The sequence below is a fragment of the Corythoichthys intestinalis genome, chromosome 12 (assembly GCF_030265065.1).
Source record: "Corythoichthys intestinalis isolate RoL2023-P3 chromosome 12, ASM3026506v1, whole genome shotgun sequence".
In the NCBI taxonomy this organism is placed as follows: Eukaryota; Metazoa; Chordata; class Actinopteri; order Syngnathiformes; family Syngnathidae; genus Corythoichthys; species Corythoichthys intestinalis.
This window is the reverse complement of record NC_080406.1, coordinates 41,001,675-41,027,588: the sequence shown is the minus strand read 5'-3', so window position 1 is coordinate 41,027,588 and position 25,914 is coordinate 41,001,675. Positions and strand designations below refer to the sequence as shown.

General features: G+C 36.2%; 1 long non-coding RNA gene across 1 annotated transcript in view; it reads left to right on the top strand.

Annotated features, from left to right (window-relative positions):
- The window catches only part of LOC130927076 (uncharacterized), a 99,669-nt gene that overhangs the window by 73,340 nt on the left and 415 nt on the right, over window positions 1–25,914 (top strand). Inside the window, exons 2-3 of the long non-coding RNA XR_009066346.1 lie at window positions 13,818–13,883; window positions 16,212–16,364. This is a non-coding gene — a long non-coding RNA (uncharacterized LOC130927076). The remainder of the gene's footprint in view (window positions 1–13,817; window positions 13,884–16,211; window positions 16,365–25,914) is intronic.

The window sequence follows — 25,914 nt, the reverse complement described above, 5'->3', positions numbered from 1 at the left end:
CTTTGTGAACTCACAATGGCTCCTGTGATATGTAGTTTTTCATTTTGAAAAAGGACAAAAAAATGATAGAAATATGGACATAAACACATGGTCCATGCAACATTTTAACGTTTATTTATGAGGGCAATAAAACTATAAAACTCATTTGATATAATCTCCCGTTTTACTTGGTTGATTGACTTCAAGTAAAAACGGGCTTGGACCTCAACACCTGCACTTTTAAACGAGACCAACCAGTGGCACGTGGATGATATAATTACAGCGTGACGAGGCTTCAAAGATGATATGTGTAAACGTGTCGCCGCCGACACGATCCCAGGGTGTTAAAGAGTTAAGAAACTGAAGACAATTTCATTCATAGCGTAATTGTGGAGAAAAAGTACTGTAAATGAAAGCCAGTAATTCCCAGGTGTATACAAGACAGAAGTCATTTTTAGCCAGTTCTGTTTTAGGCAATGGAAATGCAAGTATCTCAGATTGTCATGCCTACTCATTATACATTGGCTACCCAATGTAGTATGCGCGACTATTGGAGAAACACGCTTTGATGGATCCAGGAAGGAAAGTGGTCCTCTTCTGAGTCTTATACAGAATAAAAGAGAAATACAGTGACAGAGTGAACAGGCGGAGAAACTACGTGTATAGAATGACTATTTTCTTACATAGTTTTTATCTATATCGAGTGCATTCGTATTAATATGCTGTATGCACGTGGCATTACTGATGTCACTGCTGTCACACAACAACTTGTAAGCGGTGCCATTTTTGGGGATTAAGCATTATTTTTTTTCCATCAGAGGTCCAGGAATTATACTACTTTGTGCAATCATATTCACATGAAAGTCATTTATACTCGGTGCTGTCTATTGCTTTAACGTTCCATATATGTTTACGGATGGTTTGTACAGTAGAAGCGATCCAGAGAACCGATGCAAACAAAGTCACTTCATTTAAGTTGAATTAAAAATTGTGCCTTCTCATGGAGTGGGAAGATAGCAAAAGTATAACCTAAATTAGTGTAGCTTTTTCACTGAGTTTTTAAATTTGGTTTCATAACAATGCAGAATGTTTTTATGGATGTGGTATAACAGCTTTTCCTCAATACTCGTTTTACCATTCAAACATCTTTTTATAGACAGAAAAAAAGAAAGGTAATCATTCACACAGAACCAATATAACATTTTAATATGTATGACATGCATCTGTTCTGAACAGCTTTTTTTTTTTTAAGAAATACATTGGAAAGACCATCGTGTTTTTAAATAATTATTTCAGGAAAATAGAAAACCTTACCCAAACAATTCCAATTATTTTATAAAAATAGTGACTTTAATTTTTTAGTGATAAGAAAATGATTAAAATGACATTATGTTGCCTCATAATTGTTCTCTTACTAAGCTTATAATTGTATTTTGTACAAATAACAGAAAGCATTATTTTTTTCTGTCACTGTATGTAAAAACAACAATTTATAAATTTTTGTAATATGTCCCGTTAGAATAACATATTCAATCAATATTACCAATATTAATTCATTGCCTACCGACAGTAAATGCTCAAATTTCAGTGCCATTGACAACCCCCTTTGAGGGGTGAATGAATTCATTCGCTTCTCCCAGTCAAAATAGATTGAACGTGTAGTAATAATAATAATAATAATACATTTTATTTATAATGCACTTTAGTGCCAACAATGGCAGTCAATGAGTTAAGAAACGCTCTCAATGAAGGCCCTGTTTACTATTCAATGTGGTGTTGCCGTGCCTCTCATATCTGCTGACACATGGATGCCCAAGGTCATTCTCAATACCTGCCTGTGGTTCAGCGCAAAACATGATTGTCAGTTGAGTCCAGCATTGTCAAATTGGCCTTTGAATTCACATAAACACATGGAAAATCACACTCACATTCATACAGTGTGTAAATGGGAGATAATTCGACTTTAAATGACTGAATCGGGGCTCAAAACAGTACTACTTATGTGCAATCCAGTCAAAAGAAAGCATTGATCCAAAAGCTGAGTGTGCGTGTGTGTGTTAGCAAGAGTAATGACTGTGCACACACACCCAACACATATTAGTGCTCAAAGGACTAGCTATTTATTTAAATGCATTAACAATTACAATAATTCAACTTCACTACTTATGTGAATATTGAATGTGTTTAATCCCAGAGGCTATTAGTGGCCCCTCATAGCTCTCTATGAGATTAATGTTAAATTTTTGCTTCAACTGAGACAACAACCCAAGACTTAACCCACTATTTATTGAACTATAAATTAAAAACAAAGTTTGACAAAATTAACACTTTTATATTTTTGGTTCGATTAATTTGGCATGACTGTGTTAGTTGTAAATTGAAGAAGATTTATTTGTTTTTGGAGTCTTAAAGAGCAATTGAAAACAATTGTTACCAAACATTTTAAGTCAGGTGTGTCCCCAATCACTGATGAGTGATTAAAAGGTACTCTGCCCACTATAAAACACCTGGTAAGAAATGTCTTGATGAGAAGCATTGTCTGATGTGCATCATAGCTCGGCCAAAAGAGTTGTCTGAAGACCTGCCATCAAGTATTGTTGATTTTTATAAAGCTGGGAAAAGGATAATAAACCATCTCGAAAAGTCTGGATGTTCATCAGTCATCCGTCCGAAAAGTTTTCTACAAATGGAGAAAGTTTGGAACTGTTGCTGTCTCTCAAGGAGTGGCCGTCTACCAAAGATGATGCCAAGAATTCAGCGCAGAATACTGAGAAAGGTAAAAAAAGAACCCTAAAGCGTTTGCTCAGGACTTAACAGAAATCACAGTCCAATATCTCTGCACACATCAACTATATGTAAAACTATGGCCAAGAATGTTGTTCATGGGAGTACTCCACGGAGGAGGCCACTGCTGTCTAAAAAAAACATTGTTGCTCGTTTAATGTTTTCAAAAAGGCTCTTGGACACTCCACAGAAGTTTGGGCAAAACATTTTGTTGACCAATGAAACCAAAGTTGACTTGTTTGCGAGTAACACGCAACTCCATGTGTTGGGGAGAAATAGAACAACTCATCAACATCAACAGCTTATCCCCACCATGAAGCATGGTAGAGGGAGCATCATGATTTGAGGCTATTTTGCTAACTCAGGGCCTGGACAACTTGAAATCAATAATGGAAGAATGAATTAAAAAGTTTATCAGAATGTTTTGCTGGAAAACCCAAGGCCGTCTGTCAGACAGTTTAACCTAAAAAAAGGATGGATGCTGCAACAAGACGTTGATCCAAAACACAAAAGTAAATCAACTTCAGAATGGTTTCTGAAGAACAAAATACACCTTCTGGAGTGGCCAAATCAAAGTCCAGACTTGAAACCCATTGAGACATTGTTGCATGACCTAAAGACAGCGATTCATGCCAGACATCCCAGGAATCTGACTGAACTACAGCAGTTTTGTAGTGAAGAATGCGCCAAGATTAGTCCTGATCGATGTGCATGACTGACTGATTTGCAGCTACAGGTAGCGTCTGGTTGACGTTATTGCTGGCAAAGGGGGGCCACAAAATATTAAATGTGATGGTTCATTTACTTATTTTTCCCCCTTCTGTCATTGTTTTCATAATATCTTCCTTAAAATATAAAAACCTTAAAATGTTTGGGTGGTTTTAGTTAAAGCAGACAGTTTTTTTCATCTCTGTGAGTTTGACAAAGATCAGATCACATTTGATGGTGGTTTTATGTAGAAATTTAACACATTCCAAAAGGTTCAGATACATTTTCATAACACTATATACTGTATATAATGTATGATCATTGTTGTAATTTTTTGTATTGCTTATATATTTATTACAATAATGATAAAAGAATGTTAATAAAAACAAAATTATTATAATTAAAATGAATGGAAACAGAAATACATTGGTTATGGCCCCTATTACCACTTTGTTAGGTGATATTTTTATTTTTAATTTCATAGTATTTCACTCATGACCTTCCATTGATAATGACAGACATCTGACTCATTTAAACTGTGAGGACTGGGCTGTGAAAAATCATGTTTCAGTGACATTGACGCCACTTGACGTCCCATTCATTTGACTGGGAAAGGCTGACAGCGAATAATCACTTTCAACCCTCCCTATCAAAAGGGATTGGACATCTACCACCATCAGTTGTAGCTAATCATTTAAATGAGTGTGCTATAGAGTGTTTGCATGTTTTTATTCATTTAATTTTGTGAGACAGACTAAGTACCACTACCTCGAGTGCTTGTTCTACATTTTTCGATGTTGATGTTATATATCCTCAATTAATCCAATGAATTATATTCATTAGACTGAGGTCTAATCCAAATTAACTGCTTAGAGATGCTCTTCGGCGTGAATCTCAAGTATTTTGTCATGTTGGTCATTGACCATCGCACGTCTTGCTTATAATGTTTTGACTGTGAGTCTGTGACCATCAGACCCAGCCATGCATACCTAAAGCTAATCTGTACTGTCATGAGAGTAGCTAGTATATGCATATTTACGGATACATTGTGTGTATGTATATATATATACTCTTGAAGGTCATCCTGAGGGTTTAATCTCAAAGTGTTGTTATGAAAAAAACATGCCCCTGTGGAACAAATCACTTCTATATGCTGCCCTTCTTCATAAAAGTAGAGCGACCTCATTCTAGACCTCCAAATCCTCCCATAGATGAATGTCACTTTACTACAGGCATTTTCCAAATACAATTAACCTTTATGATGAAATATCTTAAAAAAAATAATAAACCCTCTTTTGTTGACTTGACCTACATTTGCTTCATAGTGTCAACTGTCAATCAACACTGAATAAAAAACTGTACCCGTAATCATATCAGGTAGAAGCAGATAATTACTATAATTTATTATTAAAAGATTGTAGGCAGGTTTTCTTTCTCAATGGAATGGAGTGTTGAAATACAGCTGGAAAGCAATTACAGTATCCTATCAAAAAGCTATAAATCACATCACAACCTCCCCAAATCAGATCAACTAGGAACACGGCATGTTTTGGGCGGAAAAGAGAATTTGAGTTATGATTTGCTTTAATTGCCGCAAAAGTACAATAACAGACATGAACGCTGATATGAACTCTACTATTAATGCACGTTTTTAGAAATTGCCAAGGCGAACATGACTTGATGTTGTCTAAATTAATGTACGTGGATGCTAAAGAGAAGTGGAGCATAATTTGTCCATGCCTATTATTTAATAATTGCAAATACATCCGTGTGTGTTCTAATGTGTGTGCAACTGTGTGAGGCTAATAATGATGTGACAGCTGCTGACAGTGAGCCCAACTTGAGGCGTGCGAAGGGGTCATAAATAAGGCAGGAGTACTTCGGGCAGGCATACGCATTCGCTTCCTGTGAAAAGCTGCAATTACCATGTCAGCTATTGCAATGCTAACACGGAAGAAACAACCTGAGCTGATCATTTACTGCTTGTTCAGTAAGTAAAAAGGATAAGGAAACAGGGAAATTGTCAAAAAGGATGACGAGTCCTGAAAAAAAATAATTGTACATTATTATTTAAGTTTATCAACTAACTCTTTCAGTGCCATTGACAAATGTTAAATGTCCAATAATGTGGCTCTTTTTGTCCTTCTACTGTGGATTTAAATTAGTTTGTCACTATTTGACGTCCAGTCTATATGAATAAACAAATGTTCATTCACTGCCAGAGCTCCCAGCTTAAATAGATTGGACATATTTTGCCATCAAAGCCAGCCAATAAGTTCCATTTTTTAATATCATAGAATATTCAATCTTGATTTGCATAGACTACCCAGTTGCTGTATATAGTCTTGGCTTGTTTGTATTTCTTAATTCAAATGATTTGTCCTTTGTTGATTGATTACTACACATATTTACTTAAATAGGTATGAAAGTATACGGTGTCCAAATTCAAAATTGGCATGGCATGCTCTTAATTTTTGGACCATTCTATTTAGTGTGAGTAATAGTTAGTTCTCAGTCATACTAAGCAGACATTATAGCTCATCGGCTGAACTTGACCCCCGAACAGAAATAAAAATGAATGGGCACCTTACTAGTCCAAGTGTTTTAGTGTCAACCATGTATCAAAATATCTCTATTTTTAGTTTGAAGGGGGAACCATTGCTGCAGTCTTCTAACCCTCGCATTACTGTTTTTATCGAGAGTAATCTCTAATATAAGAATGCAAGATATGTGCATTCAAGCCTGTAATGGTGACATGATTCATTGACTTTGATGGTGTGGAACAAAGTAGGGAAAAAAAGTCTCTACTGCAAAGTGTCACATAAAGAAGAGGTCACTAAATGTTGTACCGCGGTCTTGGTCCAAACTCAGAAGCAGTCCCACTTGGATCTAACTTGCAGCCAGAATAGATTTGAAACCATAGATGTGTCTTTAAGTATTCATAGTCTTTACAGTTGTTGTTGGTGACCAGCGAAATGTAATATGCAGCTCTTATTTTATTCACACAATTTTTATCTGCATAATGCCTAGATATGTCTCTATTTTAAGTAGTCATAGTTTTTATGGTTGTGGTTGGTGACGGACGAAATATAATATTCAGCTTTTTTTTTATTCACACAATTTTTATCTGCATAATAATTGGCTTTCTACAAGACTGATTTTAAATAAAAATGTAACATATTAATCTTTCTTTTACCCAAACTGCAACTGAGAAGACCGATACGTCAAGCTTCTCAAAGCCTTTGGCAGCTAATAGCGAGTCTAATTGTTTAAGTATGTAATTGCAATAAAATATTGTGCAGTAAAAACTTGACTTGGATAAATTGGTAACTACAGAGAGATTCAACGATTATTCTTTTTGATCAACAGTTTTGAAACTGAGTGATGTAGAAAACTTCTTGGTTACTGATTGGTTGTTATTGTTATGGATAAGAGTTTAGGCTGTGATGGTCGTGATTCCTGTCAGTAATTAAGAAACCTACCGTCATTTTCGGATTACAAGAACACAACTGCCCCCCCTCCAATTCCATTTTAGGTCATCTTGAACTACAGTCATGTGAAAAAATTAGGATACCCCATTAAATATTAATTTCTTAAGAAATGTTCACATATCAATGTCTGATCTCGTTTTTCTGTATCTCTGGAAAAGAAAGTGATTTAATTGAAGATAGACAACAAAAAATAACATTGTTTTACTCATTAAACCAAATATATTAACAAAAAAAATGCATATTCTGACTTCTAAAAAGTTACGACAGCCTACCACCTAATAGTTAGTGTTACCCCCTTAACTTCAGTTAGACGCTTTTTGTAGCCATCTTCCAGTCTTTGACATCGGTCTGAAGAAAGTTTGCCCCACTCCTCAACGCAGAATACTTTGAACAGTGACTGACTGTTGAAGTGAGAGGGAACACAATGGTGAGATCAAAGGAGCTGTCTGAGCCCTCCAGAAAGAAGACTGTAGACACTTATGAGTCTGGTAAGGGATTTCAAAAGATCTGAAAAGAATATGAACTCAGCCATTCTACTGTCCGGAAAATAGTCTACAACTGGAGGACATTCAAGACAACGGCAACATGCCGAGGTCTGGCCATCCAAGCAAGTTCACCTTGAGAGCAGACCGTAAGATGCTAAAAGAAGTCGCCAAAAACCCTAAAATGTCATCACAGGTCCTACAGCAGGCTCTTGCTCCTGTTGATGTGAAAGTGCATGCCTCTACAATCTAGAAACGGACTTCATAAGTTTAACTTTGATGACAAGTGTGCAAGGAGGAAACCTTTGCTCTTTGTTTGCCAGAGTGAATGTAGACAACGACCAGGACTTCTGGAATAGTATTCTTTGGACAGATGAATCTAAAATTGAATTATTTGGACACCAGAACAGAGGACATGTTTGGCGTAAATCCAATACAGCATTCCAGGAAAAGAACCTCATACCAACTGTGAAGCATGGAGCTGGAAGTGTCATGGTTTGGGTATGCTTTGCTACAGCAGGACCTGGCCAGCTCACCATCATAGAATCCACCATGAATTATATAATGTATCAGAGGGTACTTGAGGAAAATGTAAGATTATCTGTGAAAAACTGAAGCTAAACTGGACCCGGCAACATGAAAATGACCCCAAAAATAACAGTAAATCCACCAAGGACTGACTGAAAAGAAATGGAGAGTCCTGGAATGGCTGAGTCAAAGCCCAGATCTTAATCCAATTGAGATGCTGTGGGGTGACTTGAAACGGGCTGCACATGCAAGAAACCTCTCAAACATCTCACAGCTGAAAGTATTCTTCATTGAGGAGTGGGGAAAACCTTCTTCAGACTGATGTTAAAGGCTGGTAGATGGCTACAAAAAGTGTCTCACTGAAGTTAAGGGAGTAAAATGGGGTAAAATTTATTGACATTGATATCTGAACATTTCTTAGTAAAGAACTAAATATTTAATGGGGTGTCCTATATTTTCACATGACTTTGTTTTACACTTGAAATTTTACGATTCATCTAATTTCCTCGAATTCTCTTTCCCAACCAAAGTATGATGTGTTCCCTGCTATCAAGCTAACAGCATGACATCCAGCAGGACACCAGAAATATAAAGTTTACGTACATTATTTATGATTGCTGCACTTAACATCGAGAGAGTTATAGAGTTATTTGACATCATACAGTATACACATACAGTGTCACACATGCAATTTAGTGTCTGCATGTCTGCACCTCCTATAAGCTCATACTCCAGACGTGTGCATGCATACAGAGGCCACCTGTCTGCTACCGACGGCAAATTTTACCATGATATTGTTTGTTTTTTACAAGGATATTAATTACTTTAATTGAATTGGATGGGTTCCCTTAATTCCAGAATTTACTGCAATGTAACAAACAAAAAAATGGGAATGGACATGATTATACCTTAGAATAAATGTCTAGTGAGGATTAACACGTTACCTTTACGCTACCTATTTCACCACTGAGATGTCACAACCATTCTACCATTCAGAGGTAACAATGTTTTTTCTCCACTAGGGGGCACCCATGCTCTTTGGACGGGTAATGAGTAATAATGTTCTGGTCTAAATTTGATGATTTTTGTGTCATCTTTTTGGCATAATAAAGTCATGTAATAGGCTCAGCAACATGGCAGGGATCTCCGAACATCGGACCGGTACCAGCCGGGGCACATTTGCTACCGGGCCGCAGAGAAATAATAAATAATTTGTTAACGAAGGCAGTCTGGCCTGTGTCTTGTGACTAATCTGAGCAGAAATTTGTGCAGGTTGCCCTCAAGTGGTTGGCCGCCATTAGTGGGATGTTTGCACACCTATCGCAGCCCAGCATCAATCAATATAAACAGTATAGTTAGCTGCTGTTGGCTGTGTGCTGCGGGCGGCGACATCTTTGGACAGCTTTTGGACCACCTGCTGAGCCAGCAGAGGAGCCTACAACCAAGTCAATTCTGCATAATATGTGGTTAAAAACTAGCGAACGAGGCAACAAAAGCAAATGCACTGACAGCATCTCAACTTGGGGCGAATCGTATTGCTAAAGCCAAGAAACCTTTCACGATTGGAGAAGAACTCATTATGCCTGCGACCAAGGATATTTGACGTGAAGTTTTAGGGGAGGCTGCTGTTAAAAATGGTTAAGGTTGATTCTTCGTATGGTGAGTTACATTTTCCCTGCACTTTATGTTCGTTTTTAGCCCTGTCGTGTTATTATATATTACTGTAATTTTCTGCCACACATTGCTGGTCCATGAAAAAAAGAAAAAAAAAGCCCATATCACACCGGTCTGTCGTACAAAAAATGTTGGGGACCACATTAATATAATAATAACAGTTTTTATAGTTGAAGTTGTGCTGGGAAAAAAAATACCATTATTTTTTTTAAAAAATGTATGCAGTTACTCTCAATGTTACTTATTACTTGAGTATTCTTTTAAACAAATTCTTTTTTTACCTGTCTTGAGTAAATTTTGGAAAAATACTTTTACTTGAGAGTAATATTATTTAGAAGTTACAGTACAATGAATTTTGGGCTACTCTATCCACATCTGCTCATCATGAATTTTATATGTCAGTTAGGTTATATGTGTCTCACAAGTAAAAATAGCAGCTGTTTAAAATCCAAAATGACACATTGAGATTAGCGCAAATTCTAAATTGTCCATATTGTACACAAGTAAAAATAGCAGAGGAGAGGTTTTCCGGGCATGTCCCACCGGCAGGAGGCCCCATGGTCGACCCAGGACACGCTGGAGAGACTATGTCGCTCGGCTGGCCTGGGAACGCCTTGGAATCCCGCCGGAGGAGATGGCTGAAGTGGCTGGGGAGAGGGAAGTCTGGGCTTCCCTGCTAAAGCTGCTGACCCCGCGACCCGACCCCGGACTAAGCGGAAGATAATGAATGGATGGATGGATAAAAATAGCAGTTGTTTAAAATCCAAAATGACACATTGAGATTTGCACAAATGCTAAATAGTTTATATTGTACAGTATTAACCCCTTTATAGACAATGGTGGAGGAAGTACTCACTTTTTTTACCTCAGTAAAAGTACAGATACAGGTGCAAAACATTTAAGGTAAAAGTACTGGAAAGTATGTAAGAAAAAAATACTAAAATACTTGTAAGTACTACTAAGTAAAAGTAGCAAAGTAATTGCTTTAAAAAGTAAAAGTATTTTTCTTCCGATGCAAAAATTTAATATCCATATATATTACAGTATATACATTTTATATACAGTATATATACTGTAGATGTGCATACATACAGAGAGACTGAGTCAATATTCAAAGAAAGAACCAGAAAATTCATTGATTGCTCAGTTTTATTTAAAAGTGCAGAATGGAAAAAGCAAGGAATAAAATTGACAGCACCGTAAACAGAAGCTTAACAAGCTCAAAAACTCAAAAAATTAGCTTAATGGCAGATTGCAAGCAACTATCAGGTGCATACCGTCACCCACTGTACAAGAGTGTGGTGGTTTTTATTGGTCAAATTTCTTGTTCACCTGCTTAAACTTGCTGGTACTCATGTTGCTGCCTCTAGTGCTCTGTTCCAGTATAGCTGCACGGTGTTTATCGATTGCTCCGGAGGCATGTAAATGAAACTATCGATTCACAATAAGGAAACAAACAAAGGTAACGTGTAACACAGGAGACAATTTGAAAGTTGTGGAGTAAAAAGTACAGATACCTGCTGTAAAATGTAGTTTGTTAAAAGTATAAAGTACTGCTTTATATTTGTACACAAGTACAGATGCACAAAAATGTACTTAAGTACAGTAACAAAGTACTTTTACTTCGTTAAATTTCACCACTGTTTATAGGGCACCGTTCAATTCGTTGGCTGCCATTGACGGCAATAAACGTCCCATCTATTTTGACCAGGTGAGGCAGGCATCAAATGATAGCTGCCAGCTCTCCCAGTCGAAATGGTTTGGATGTTTAGCACAGTTAACTGCACTCAAAGAGGAGCATTCACAGGCATTCCGATGAAGATTAGATACCGATGATGATGACAGTAAATATTTAATTCATTCCTTCTAGTTTAAATGAATTAAATGTCTATTGTAATCCACGGCAACCAATGAGTTATTTGTTATTGATTAATTATTTATTTGAATAAACTTGAGAGTGTTATTCTGGGGCATAACTTGAGTGATTTTTTTTTTTTTTATTATTCATTTTAATTGTATTAATTTATAATTGTATTTATTCATGGAAAACATATAGGAATATTACGATTTTAATTGTATTAATTTATAATTGTATTTATTCATGGAAAACATATAGGAATATTACGATTTAATATATATATTTTATTAAATAATCAAAATTTTATAGTATACCTACTAGTAATTTTAATGTTGTGGGATGTGGTACCCAATAGGGGATGTCCATATGTGTGGATGTCAGTTTAATTTTGTTTTTAATTACAAAAAAATAGTCACTTGCTCTATAAAGGGGTACCGTGACTATTATCAAGTCATAATAACTGTTCACGAAATAAATAATATATAAATATTTTGTTTGTTTTGCTATTTTAAATTTGCAAGCGTTCCCCCTCTTAACTGTCTCCCTTAACACACTTGTGAGGGACCTTGTTGTTTTTTTTTTTTACGTATTGTATGGGCAGTTGAGGTCATCTATCCACTTGAGAAGAGATTCATGAGAAATTGCGAGGAAATCCATGAAGAGTCTAGCCGTAAAAAGGGTTGTCAGACTCAGCGGTGCTCTCTTACCAAATTTAGACCCTATGATGGATGTGTCATTTTATACACCATTAATCCATCCATTTGTCAATTACTAATGGAAATTTGAGGGTTAAGGATGGGAAGGCAGGTTTCAGAATCTGTCAGGTGGCTGTATGCCACCGTGCATCTCTCCTGGCTGTAATTATAGTGTTTCTGCAAGTTAACTGAAAAGTGTGCGGGTGGAAATAATGTTTATTACCTTTCATTTTTATTTTCAGTACTCATTCTTGTCATTTCCCGTGGTGATTTATTTTGTGTTTTTATCATGAACAATACTGGCTGCATGCCATACATTGTTTCGTTGCCTAATGAGCATCCACTTCTTAACAAGTGCCTCGCAGATGCTTTGGAGTTATACAGTTGAAAGATCATAGAGATTTATTTGTTGACAGACAAGTTTTCAAGTAATAATGATATAATAATGGCAAGACATTTTTGCATGATTCTACCATAAAGCTACAATTGATTATACAGTGATTTCTCTTTAATTGAGTCTTTGGGGAGTATATTATTTGGACTGAGGCATTTCAAAGGTTCCCCTGTTTACTATTTTACTATTCAGTAATACTAACAGACATGTGACATGGCTGTAATGTAGCTTTTAAATAAAGGTAGGCCTAAACAGACACACTGTAAAACAACATGAAGTTGTGAAGTAAGAGATGATAAGGACCTAATGTCAGTCCTTGGATATGATCCCATTCACATCATTCCATTTCCCTCCTGTCTTTTTACTGATGGCCAAATATCTCTTCACCAGTTAGAATTACTGACATACTGGCTTACTGTCGTGATGATTCCCCCTCGGTATTTGCTCTGCTAACCCACCTAAACACAATGACCATCCAGATTAAAGCCTATGGCCCATTAGGCAGCTGGGGAGATGGGTAACCACGCACATGCAGGTGCAAAAATGATGCTGTCAGATTTGTGCAATTCCATGTTCTTATAGTTTTACTTCCTCTTACTTCATTTTTTATCCTATTATTAGTTATCTGACTTGTTTTTCATGATTTGGATGGTTTTGTGGCCTGCCTGTAATTTGAATTACGACGTGTTAACATTTAACGATCGATTTCTAATCATATGGCCTTTTTTGTTTTTTCATCTGCTGTGAAACTAAATAAGTTTTTTACTGGTCGATGTTTGATCCATTTGAATTGGGAGGAGTGGCAGCAAATGATTCGTTGTCAACCCTCCCATTTCAAATGGATGGGACGTTTATTGCAGTCAATGGCAGCTAATGAGTTAAAAAGTGGAAATGATTTAAAAGTGGGGAAAAAAAAAAAAAAAACATGAATTATGACTGAGTTAATTTGATTTACCAGGTTAAAAAGGATTTGAAATTGGCTAAGAACTAAATCAGTTATTGTATAAAATTGAAAATGGAATAAAACAGTATTTATTTAGTACTAAATATGTTTGGTGCAATGAATTGTGATACAATAATTGCTCAATTTTTTTTGTAGTTGCTTAATCATTTGTTACATTTGTTAGTAAATTTACTATTTAATGTTCAATTTTAGAAAACTGCATTTGTTGTTGTTTTTATTTGCATCCTAAATGTGTTATTTTTTTTCTTTCTTTCTTAAAGGTTTTTCACCTGATATGACAGCAACTACATGAAATACATGTATGGAAATCATCCACAATCTATTGTGTGAGTAAAATCCAGACCTTGGTGTACAAGTGTTACAAACCTACGATTTGTGGTAGCTGACAAAATAAATAACTTGACATATATGCCCCATATTTGTTATCATGAACTTATTATTATTATTATTATTTTGAGACTTGTGTATTTCTGACCTCATTATGTATTGTCAAACTTCCAACATTTCAGGATGTACTCCACCTGTTGCGTAATGTTAGCTTGGATAACCTCCAGCTGAACTACGACTGTAATGAAATAAAAATCTACTGTATGTAAAAACATCAACAGTGTCAGTAAACCTGTATGACTGATACAACCCCTAGCAAAAAGTATGGAATCACCAGTCTCGGACGAGCACTCACTCAGACATTTCATTATGTAGAACAAACTCCGAAAAAAAGCTTGAAAAAAATAATGAATTAGTTCAAAAGTGCAACTCCTTGGCAACACTAAAAGAAATGAATAAAAAAACATTGTGCTGGTCAGTAAATATGACTTTTATAGTGCAAGTACAGGGAAAATCACTCCATTCTGAAGAAAAGATATGGAATCCCTCCAATTTGAGAAGAAAATACAGACACACCCAGTCAATTCCCTTTCCTTAATTGGGCCCTGCCACAGATTAGATCTGCTCTTTAGTCAGCAGTTAAAAACAGTGCAGTTATCACACCTTGGAGGAGGGCTGGACAAAGTGGATTCACAAGAATCATGGCTCCAACAAGAGAGATGTCTCTTGAGACCAAGGAGAGGATTATCAAACTTCTTGCAGAAGGTAAAGCTTCACGTATGGTTGCCAAAAATGGGGGCTGTTCACAGTCAGCTGTATCAAAAATCTGGACCGAGTACAAACAGCATGGCAAGGTTTTAAAGGTTAAGCATACTAGTAGACCGAGGAAGACATCCAAACGTCATCACAAACAACTAAAGGCCATATGTTTTGAAAACAGAAGATGTACAACAAGACAAATGAAGAAGAAATTGGAGGAAGCTGGAGCCAAAGTATGTGACAGAACTGTGCAAAATTGCCAAAAGGAAATGGGATTTTCATACAGGAAAGCTAAAAAGAAACCGTCATTGACCCTTAAACAGAAAAGAACAAGACTGCAGTGGGCTAAGGAGAGGCAATCATGGACTCTGAATGACTGGATGAAGGTTGTTTTCAGTGATAAGTCAAGAATCTGCATTGGACAAGGTGATGATGCTGGAACTTTTGTTTGGTGCCATTCCAGTGAGATTTAGAAAGATGACTGCCTGAAGAAAACATCAAAATTCCCTCAGTCCTTGATGACATGGGGCTGCATGTCAGGCAAAGGAGATGGCTGTGGTTAAATCCTCAATAAATGCACAAGTTTACATTGAAATTTAAGACAGCTTTCTTATCCCTTCAATCGAAAATATGTTTGGGGGTAATGAAATCATTTTCCAACACGACAATGCATCATAACACAGAGCTAAAACTGTTAAAGCATTCCTTGGAGAAGGACTCACCCAGTCAATTTCATGGCCTGCAAATAGCCCAAATCTCAACACTATTGAAAACCTGTGGTGGAAATTGAAAAAAAAAAAATGGTCCACAGCAAGGCCGCACCTCCAAGGATTATCTGGCAACTGCAATCAAAGAGAGTTGGCACCAAATTGATTAAGAATACTGTTTGTCACTCATCAAATCCATGCCTCAGAGAATGCAAGCTGTCATAAAAGACAGATGTGGTGCTACTAAATACTAGAGATTTTTTTTTATTGTTATTTTTTTGTTTGTTTCTCATGATTCCATATTTTTTTCTCAGAATGGAGTGATTCCCCATATACTGTATATTTCCCTGCATTTGCTCTATAAAAGTAACATTTACTGACCACCACAATGTTTTTTATTCAATTTTTTAGTGTTTCTGAAAGCTAATGAGTAGCACTTTTGAACTAATGCATTATTTTTTCAAGCTTTTTATCTGAGTTTGTTCTACATAATAAAATGTTGAAGTGCATGCTCGTCCGAGACTGGTATTCCATACTTTTTGCTTGGGGTTGTATAAGTGCAGTACTGGCACTGACATTTGCTTGCAGACTACAAGCTTTTCTCGTCAGTTTTAAAAATTGTTCATGATCTGAACGATGGAAATTATTTGAATTCATTGAAATTCTGAACATTTTAGGAAAATGAAATAACTGATCGTTCATATTCCTGAGGTTTTAATTATCAAAAGCATTTGAGTCAGCCAGTATATGTGATTCTGTAATGACTGTTTCCTGTAGCTACATGAAGATGACCTGTTAGCGTTATAAAGTTTCATCCTCTGCCGGTTTTGCTGATGTGCTCTTGTTCCTACTTTTTGCCAGTGATGAGTACAAATGGACGGAGTTTGTTCTCTCGGTGCAAGGGGGAATAATAGCTCACAGTTAGGCCCTATACACAACAGTCACACCTCACTGGAAACCATTACGGCAACGGAAACCAAATCATTGCAGGAGGGCAGTGAGAGAGGACCTCTTGTAAGTGGGTTATCTCCTTCAATCATCATTCTTGTGAGACTAGAGTCTTGTCACCAGTTTCACCTTCCAGAGGGACATAATCTTCTTTTATTGACATGTCTTTTTTTTTTTTTTTTTGTACTTACCAAACAATGGGGACCTATTGGAGGGAAATTATTGCAGCGGAGGAATAATATATTAATGCTGGAGTAAAATCCTGAAGTTTGTATAAACCATCTTGGTCTATACCCAGATAGCAGACCGACGTTTAAAAGATGTTGAACTAACATCCCGTTGTAGATCTTATATCGTTAAATCAATGTTGACACCCGACGTTAATTTGTCATCACTTTAGCACCCTCGTTTATTGTTGTTCCAACTTTGAAATTCTTACAAAACCTAAACGTCATTTCGATTATTAATAATGTTGGAACAACGCTAAATCAATGTTATGTTTTCCTTCACTTTCAAACATGACACTATTAATGCTTTCAAATATGCCTATAGAGGTCTTGCTTTATTGACAAACAGAAGAAATAGCCTAATAAATAGTTAAAATAGACTAATAACATATTTTACGTAAATAACAAAAAATATATACATACACAGTTTATCAAAGAAATATTGAAATAGCAAATAAATAACAAAAATAAAACTTCACTGAATTTCAAATTATCTTGAATCACGTACAGAGAAAAGTTTACCAAGCGTTAACGAAGTTATTTCAAACTTCTCAGCTTAGCTGCCAGCCTTCTCACGCGTGTTTTTTTCAGTGAATCTACAAACGAAATGGCATTCACAATCAATTCATATCATGGGCTACATGTGGGAACGGAGCTAGCTAGCTAGCTTAAATGGAAAAATGACCGCACTGTCTTGATGTTCAGTACAATAATTTAGACTATGTAATATGTGTAATGCTGTGTAATATCTAGCGATTTTAGCACTTCAATTGGAAAAAGAATTAAGTTTGTCTGAACTAAATTCTACTTAGCTAACATCCAGGCTAAGTAGGTCTTTGATTTTATTCCAATCGTAGCAAATGCACAGTTTCTTACAATTTTGGCAACACTGTCACATTGTGTCAGGCAGAGAATTTTATATACAAGTAATAATCACAAATGTGGTTCATTCTACCGTAGGACATCGTTACTGTTAAAGGCACTGAAGAAGATCAACAGGCTTAAATATGGCTATCCTTAAATGAGGCCTTCGTTCAAGGTGATTTGCTGTCTTCCCGGTCAACCACGAACCCAAATACTTTTCGACCATAACTCCCGCTCATCCATAATTCAACTTTTGACTTTTCAGTCATATTTCCCGCTCAATCATAAATGAACTATTTGTCAACATGAGTTAATCAACTATAAAACAACGTTAACCCATCCATTGCCTGACATACCAATGAACAACGTTGTTTCATCATCACTGTCAGGTTTCATCGCTATTTGCGATATTGATTCAACATTGTTTAATGTTGAAAACTTCAATGTCAACCATACTGATGATTTTGATGGAAAATCAACGTTTATTCAACGTCGATCTGCCATCTTTGTAACAATCTAAAATGGAAATCATTCAAAACTTGATTTTACACTGTAAAAATAAAACTACCTATTAGTCAAGTTAATTAAAGATTTTATTTTTAAGTAGACTTAATTTCTCTAAAGTAACTTGTTATTTTGAGTTTTCCTGACTGAACTGATTAAGCTAATATTGTTAACTGGATTAAATGAGTTGCATGATCAATTGCATGATCAAATTTGTGTTAACTTAAAATTCTAGGGTGTTTAGCTCACCAGTCTGAGTGCTCTGCTGCCACTGTGGGGACCAGTGTTTTTTTGTGAAATTGAGATATTTTTTACTTAATTCCGTCACTTAAAAAAATAAACTCATTCTCTGCCATTAATGATAATAGACGTCCAATCACATCACTGTTTTCATCATTCGGCTGTGAATTTAAATGGGTTTTTCACTAGAAAGATATTCAGTCCATTTGAACTGGGGAGGTTGGGAGCGAATTCGCTGCCAGCCCACCCAGTTCAAATGCATTACACGTCTGTTACTGTAAATGGCAGAGAATGAGTTAATTCTGTCACTTTTTTTTTAAACAAAAATAGAATACAATTAAGAATATTTTTTTGTTTTTAAATGTTACACTGTTTTCACCATGTTTTTCATTTTAAACTTGGCAAATGTAACACGAGCACTCCATGAAATGTTTTCATTTTGTATCATTTATGTCCAAAGCAACAAGCAAAAAGCAAGTATTTGAGAATACTTCGTATGCCAAATTTTCGTTTGTGAGGCGACATCCCAACACCAACGCCAGACACAAACACATCGCTGCTTTGTGAATTCTATCATAACGTCCTCCTTTGCGCTTGCATGCGTTGCATGGAAAATGTCAGCTGGCAGTCTCAACCCATTGTGCAGTGATTGGTTGGCAGCTATGCATGGGAGACGGATTGTGATGTTGATGTATTTACCGTCACTGTGCTGACAGCGAGCTGTTCCTATATGCCTTGATTGACTGGGCCTCATCACAGCAGCCAGCATAGCTTTGTTTAACCCGGTGAGACGGCCGACGGTTTGCTTACTCACTCATGAGCCGTCCATGAAGATGAGGGGAAGACCTTCGATCTTGGCTGACATTGGTGGCTTGGGAGTCAGTGAAGTTCACCAGTGCACAGCAAGTGGATGTTGATCATTTTGGGGAAACAAGATTTGTAAATTCTGAGGCAACTATGACCAATATCATCGGTTGAATTTAGCATGACAGGTAGTATACACAAATAATCTAAATCCAATTTAACTCATTAGCTGCCATTGACGGTGCTTGATGTCTAATCCATTTTGACTGAGAGGTTAAAAGTGATTAGACTAAAAGTAAACCTAGCACAGAGAGAAAAAAATGAACAAAAAGTCCCCCATAAAGGTCATAAACAGTCATGTGAAAAAAGTAGGACACCCCATTAAATATTCAGTTCTTTATTAAGAAATGTTCACATTTGTTATTAAATTATTATTTCAATTTCTGGTCTTGTTATTCTTTATCCCTGGAAAATAATGTGACTTCAATGCAGTTACACAACAAAAAATAACATTGTTTTACTCATTAAACCAAACAAAAATGCATATTCCAACTGAGGAAAAAGTTAGGACACCCTACCACCTAATAGCTAGTGTTACCCCCTTTGGCTGAAATAACTTCAGTGAGACGCTTTTTGTAGCCATATAGCAGACTTTGACATCAGTCTGAAGAAATTCTGCCCCACTCCTCAACGCAGAATACTTTCGACAGTGCCTGACTGTTGAAGTGAGAGAAAACACCAAGGTGAGATCAAAGCAGCTGTCGGAGGCCTTCAGAAAGAACATTGTAAACGCCAATGAGTCTGGTAAGGGATTTCAAAAGATCTCAAAAGAATATAAAATCAGCCATTCCACTGTCTGGAAAATAGTCTACCTGTGGAGGACATTCAAAACAACTGCCAACATGCCCAGGTCTGGCCATCCAAGCAAGTTCACCCCAAGAGCAGACTGCAAGATGCTAAAAGAAGTCTCCAAAACCCCTAAAATGTCATCACGGGACCTACAGCAGGCTCTTGCTAATGTTGATGTGAGAGTGCAGGCCTCTACAATCTGTACATGCAAGAAACCCCTCAAACATCTCACAGCTGAAAGTATTCTGCGTTGAGGACTGGGGAAAACTTTCTCAAGACCAATGTCAAAGACTTGTAGATGGCTCCAAAAGCGTCTCATTGAAGTTATTTCAGCGAAAGTGAGTAACACTAGCTGTTATGTGGTAGGTTGTCCTAACTTTTTCCTGTTAGAATATGCTTTTTTGTTGATATATTTGGTTCAATGAGTAAAACAATGTTATTTTTTTGTTGTTCACCTGCAATTAAATTACTTTCTCGTCCAGAGATAAAGAAAAAAAAATGATCAGACATTGATATGTGAACGTTTCTTAATAAGGAACTGAATATTTAATGGGGTGTCCTAATTTTTCACATGACTGTAACTTTAATACGATGACAATACATTTTTAGAGCACAAAGCTATATAGAGACGTTTTTTACATAAACAAATGAAGTATATAATAAAAGCAAATTCTATTTATTATGAAAAATAGAAGTGACAGTGTTGTGTTCTGGATCTGTTTTTTCTTTTTTTTTTTTTTCTTTTTTTTTTTTTTCTTTTTTTTTTTTTTTTATTTTGCGTACACGCATTCTGGAGCAAAATGTGCTTCCTCTCGATAGAAAGCTTGCATCAGTCGCAGGTCATTTGTCCTCCAAAGGGATAATAATCCAGAACATCCAACAACAGCTAAAAGAAAACCATATTTGATCATTAATTATATAAATCCTGTTGAATAGCTGTGAATGCAGTTAAAACATGCAGACTGGGGAAGGCATCCATCAAACCTAAGACCCACTGTCTTCGATTTGACAGCTTGTGGAAAAGGACAGAGTGAACATACCTGTCGACGCAATCTCAGGCAGAATTACAACAACAAAATACTATTTCAGAAAGTTACTTTGCACTTTCATAACCTTTTTTGTTGGTTTGTTTCTTTGTTTTTTACTTCAGATGCACTTCCTGCTTATGATATTGCCACTTATAGAATAGCCCTTTATTGTCATTATACCGTTGTACGATGAAATTGTGGAGCATCTCCCTTTACAGTGCAGGACAAGTAAAAAATGTTGAAAGTGGCTTGCAAGAATAAAAGTATAACATCTAAATAAATATAAATATGTATGAGGTGGTCCTATGTTCAGGCAGTGCAAATAATTGAAGTGAACAAGTACTACTAAAAAAGAAGTACTGTGTCATCATTTTTTAAAACTAATTGAAATTTTTTAGGGATATTTCAAACTAGACAAAATGGCCAACAATATCAAAATAGTGTGCATTCCATACCAGCAGTTTTTTTTTTAAATAAACTTGTGATATACTGTGTTTCTTTATAGACTAAGGTTTATGTACCCTCATTTTCTGCAATCCTGGATGACCTGAATAGTTGTACACCGAATCAGTGCACATGATCACTTCGAATATGCAGCAAAGCATGGACATACCTAGCTGAAGTATTCCATCAATTATCCATCAATTACCGCAGAGCTTTGCATGGACTGTTTCTGCTATTTTTACCAGTGTTTCTCAGCAATTTAAAAGCAAGAGCATCATTTTTATATCAGAAAATTCTCATCATGAGACACCACTGAATAAAAACACTGAAATCATGATTATATCTCAATTTAACTCACAAATTGACTTACTTGTTAAGGCTTGTTCAACCCGTTCATGACATGTTTTAGCCAACACTTCCGCCTTCATCAGAGAGTCTCGTATAGACTTCCCAAAAGCAGAAGTGTTGGCCGAAACATGTCAGGTAATTAAAACAACCTACAACAAATGTCTGGGATAAAAGAAAAATTCAACTAATCTATAAGTGTAGACAAAGTGAACTCAATACAACTATTTTTACTATTTTTTTGAACACCTAAAATTTTGGGTTTGCTTCATAAAAGCAGCAAGGGTGCTAGGACCTGACTTCCTGAATCCCTTTTATATAAGGCATTAGTTCTTAACCTGGGTTCGATCGATGAAGGTTAAGACATGCAAGGCCCTGTTTTTGGACACTGACTAAATCCAAGGCAAAGTGACGTTTTAGACCAGGTTTTGGACTGGTTAGCCCCCAATTTAAACGTTTTATTCCAATTCTTTCAACCTGTAATCCTCTATCTGATAGAAGGAGAAACTGTTTGCTCAGTGGAAGGTTGACCCTCACTTGGTATGAGGAAGTACAACAGACCTACGGGTGGCGTGCACTGCATTGACATGAAAAACACCATTTGCGTCACATTGCTCCATGAAAATAATATGTGAGGCAAAGATGTGATAGAATGTGAATGAAACATGAAAACAAAATTACAGTGTGAAATTAATTGAGTTTTATTTCATTTTCCAACATGAAAAGCAAATCAAAATGCACTGATTATTGGACTTGTGAGAACATTCATGTTTTTTTTTTTTTTTTTTTTTACATCATGACTTCGTATACAAATTTGGCAATCATTTTGTGCAAGGTGTTTCATTAAATTTGATATCATTTTAGATGTAAACAATTTAGGATATATTCCTCCACATTTGATTGAAAAATTATAATATATGCACATTGGGCCAATCTTGGTTTAGTTGTCTGATGATTCTTCAGGCATAAATATAAAAACATAAATTCTGACCTGTTTAAAAACATGCCATCTAAATGAGAAGAAATTCAAAAGAAAATTCAATCAGGTTTTAGCTTGTTAGCTTAGATATATCAATTTTGAAGTTGGGGAAAAAAAATATTTTTCAAAATTCTATAGGTTCGGTTCATGCACATGTGAAACTCATGGGGTTCGGTACCTTTAGCAAGTTTAAGAACCACTGATATAAAGCAATCTCCATCTTTTAGATATAAACCTTCTTAGCCTGGATGAAACGGTATTATAGGAATACAATTATATATCACGATTTTGCAATTTTTGTTTAACTTTCAGTTATTCAAATAAATGAACAATAAATACAATTAAAGTAAAATGAAGCACCCTAAATCTATAATGCAACAATTAAAAAAAATATAAACGAAGATAAGATTTTTATAATGAAGAAAATGAAAATTTAAAGAATATAAAGGGGAAAAAATCAAGAAAACAAGGACATTCAGGGGAAACAATCAAATAGAACGCTGAATGCAATATAAAAACATGGTGAGTCAATCAGTCGTTCCAAACAGAGCTATTCAAGTCATCTGTTGAAAATTCTTCGTTTTAATACTGTAATATACGTATATCGCAATATATTGCAACCCCCAAAAAGTCGCAGTGTAAGTTTTTTTCCAATATCGTTCAGCCCTACTCTATACTGTAAAAGGTTACTAAATAGGTTTGTTGAGTGTTTAGTTGTCCTTCGACATTTGAAGAAACCAAGGGCGTAGGTTTGGTCTCAACATTGGTAGGGATGATAGAACAACATAATCTGCATATACACTTTTGCTCGGGACAGGACATTAATAAGACCAAACTGATTGGACGAATGGGGGTCAGGGCTACATTTCTCATGAAAATCAACCTAATCAATTGATAGGCTAAATGATCAATGCAAAACTAAGTCTGTATTGACTTATGCTAACTTTTATATGCATTGTTTTAAGTGATAAACCGTTTGATTCAAACATTTGTTTCAAAAACTACGAAAGAAACATTTTGAAAACATAAATTTCTGGATTTTATTAGAAAATTTAAATTGCAATAATTGAACATAATTTGAATTACATTAACATACACAATAAATACAAACTTGTTAATTATCTGTTAACTATCCAGGAATGCAAAAAAATAAACATTTGCCTTAAGACCACTCAACATTGTCCGTCTAGATAAATTATTTAAATATAACTGAAAAAACTTCTTAGTCAGGGAATAACAAATATAAATAGAAATGGAGCCTTCCTTCAGATAAAATACTACTGCTTTTGTCCACAAGCACAGCCAAATTCAACAGAAAATGAAAGCTCCTTTGGGCTGCTTTAAGGCCACATAAATAAAGTAAAAAATGACAATTGGGGAGAAGGCAAAACAAAAAAATAAATGAAAAGCTACAATGCTCAAGTAGGTTGAAATCAGCGTAGGGCTACTCCACCTTAAAACAAGTTTTGTTTTCTTGAGATAACTGTTGTTGTGATTTGGTCTAAACAAATAAACGTTGATTTGATTTTATTTGACTTAAAACACATCCATAATGGAACAGTATGGACATACCGGTGACAATGTTTTTTTTTAGGTAACCTATTGTGGTTCCTTGGTTTTATTCTTATTATAATAGTTATGATGTGTTCCGCAGCCCCTTTGAGCTCAATTTGACCCCCTTAGAATGCTTCATAATGCACCAAAGTCAGCAGGCAGGTCAAGACAGGTGCAATCTTTGATACCGTGTTAAGAAAAATTCCAAATACACTATGTAACGCCCCCTAGCAGTCATTCTTTGTCCCGCCGAAGCTTTGAGCCCTACTTTGACCCCCTCAGAATGCTTCAAAACTCACCAAACTCAACAGCAGGTGAACAGTGGTGAAAACTTTGATAATATCCAAATATGCATAAATTTGTGTAGGGCCCCCTCGGAACAAAACCAACATTTCATTTATTTATTTATTATTATTTTTTTTTAAGTGAAAGAGATAACAACGCAAAAGTTAAAACTTAGAACACATCAGTACTATATGAATGGGATACCATACGCGGTGCCCAGACTGCCGTTAGTACTATATCCATTTTTCTTTGGGTGGGCAGAGCGTGTCCGTGGGTGGGTACTGACCACCCCTGCCCCCCTCTGGTAACGCCCCTGGTCAATTCTATCCTTACGGCATATGGGAATACAATCTAAATGACCTATATAACTGAAGTCATTATATAATGCAAATAAGGTTACTTAAAAATTGGTGGGGACAAAATTGATCATCCTAAAAAGTTTGCAGTATTATGTCCCTAGCGTCCCTATGAAAACCTACACCCTTGGAAGAAACGTCATTTTATTACAGTACTTCTCAAATAGTGGGGCGCGCCCCCCTGGGGGGGGCGCAGAGCGATGCCGGGGGGGCGCATGTGACCTCGGGGAACATGTTTTTTTTTTTTTTTTTTTGCCGCCCTGGAATAAAGTGTACTTGCACATCCACTCAGTAGGTGGCAGTGGCGCTCTCATTTTCAGAGTGCGCGCAGTATTTTTGAACTAAGGAAGAGCACTCAGCACACACAGACAACAGATGTGAAGAGCAGTGTGCCACCGCCGTTTTCGAAAGCCGTTTTCCGACCAGACTCACTCACGCAGCGACCCACTGTCTTGTCCGGTTCTCACGTCGCCGCCCGAGAAGTGCCATTTTCGGCTTGGGATGGTCATGACGACCGCCCTCAGCTACGGTTCTACCTCGGCCGCCGTGAATGTGCTTTTTTCGTGCCGTTTGCCTTTTAATACAGTGGGTGATGATGAAAGACCACTGTTTACTGTGTCTAAAAATAATTATAGCAGACAGCCAGAAGCCAAATCAATTAAGACGCCACTTAAAGACATTAGACCCCAATCTCATTATTAAGCCGCTTGATTTTTTTCAGTGGAAACGTGCCAAATATTGCCAACAATCGTCATGCTTATTCAGTGTTATATCAGTAAGCCAGTGAGCATTGTTAGCATGCTAATTGCAAAATAACTCCACACCATTGCAAAGGAGGTAAATACTCAGTATTTAATACTGTGAGCAGCAAAAATAAAACTGTCCTGTCCAAGGACACTTTTTTTCTTCTTCTTTTATTCAGATTTGTTTTTTCGGTCAAATTTTTTGGCACATTGTCCTCATGAGTGAATGTTTCTAATCAATTTTAATTTGTTATTATTTACTGATTTTATTACATTTTATTTTTCTGTATCAAATGGTCAAAAATGTACCTTGAGTGTATTTTTTAGTTTGGATGTGATTTTTTTTTTTTAATTCAGGCAAATTGATGCATGTCAAGTCTTCTCTGTTACAAAC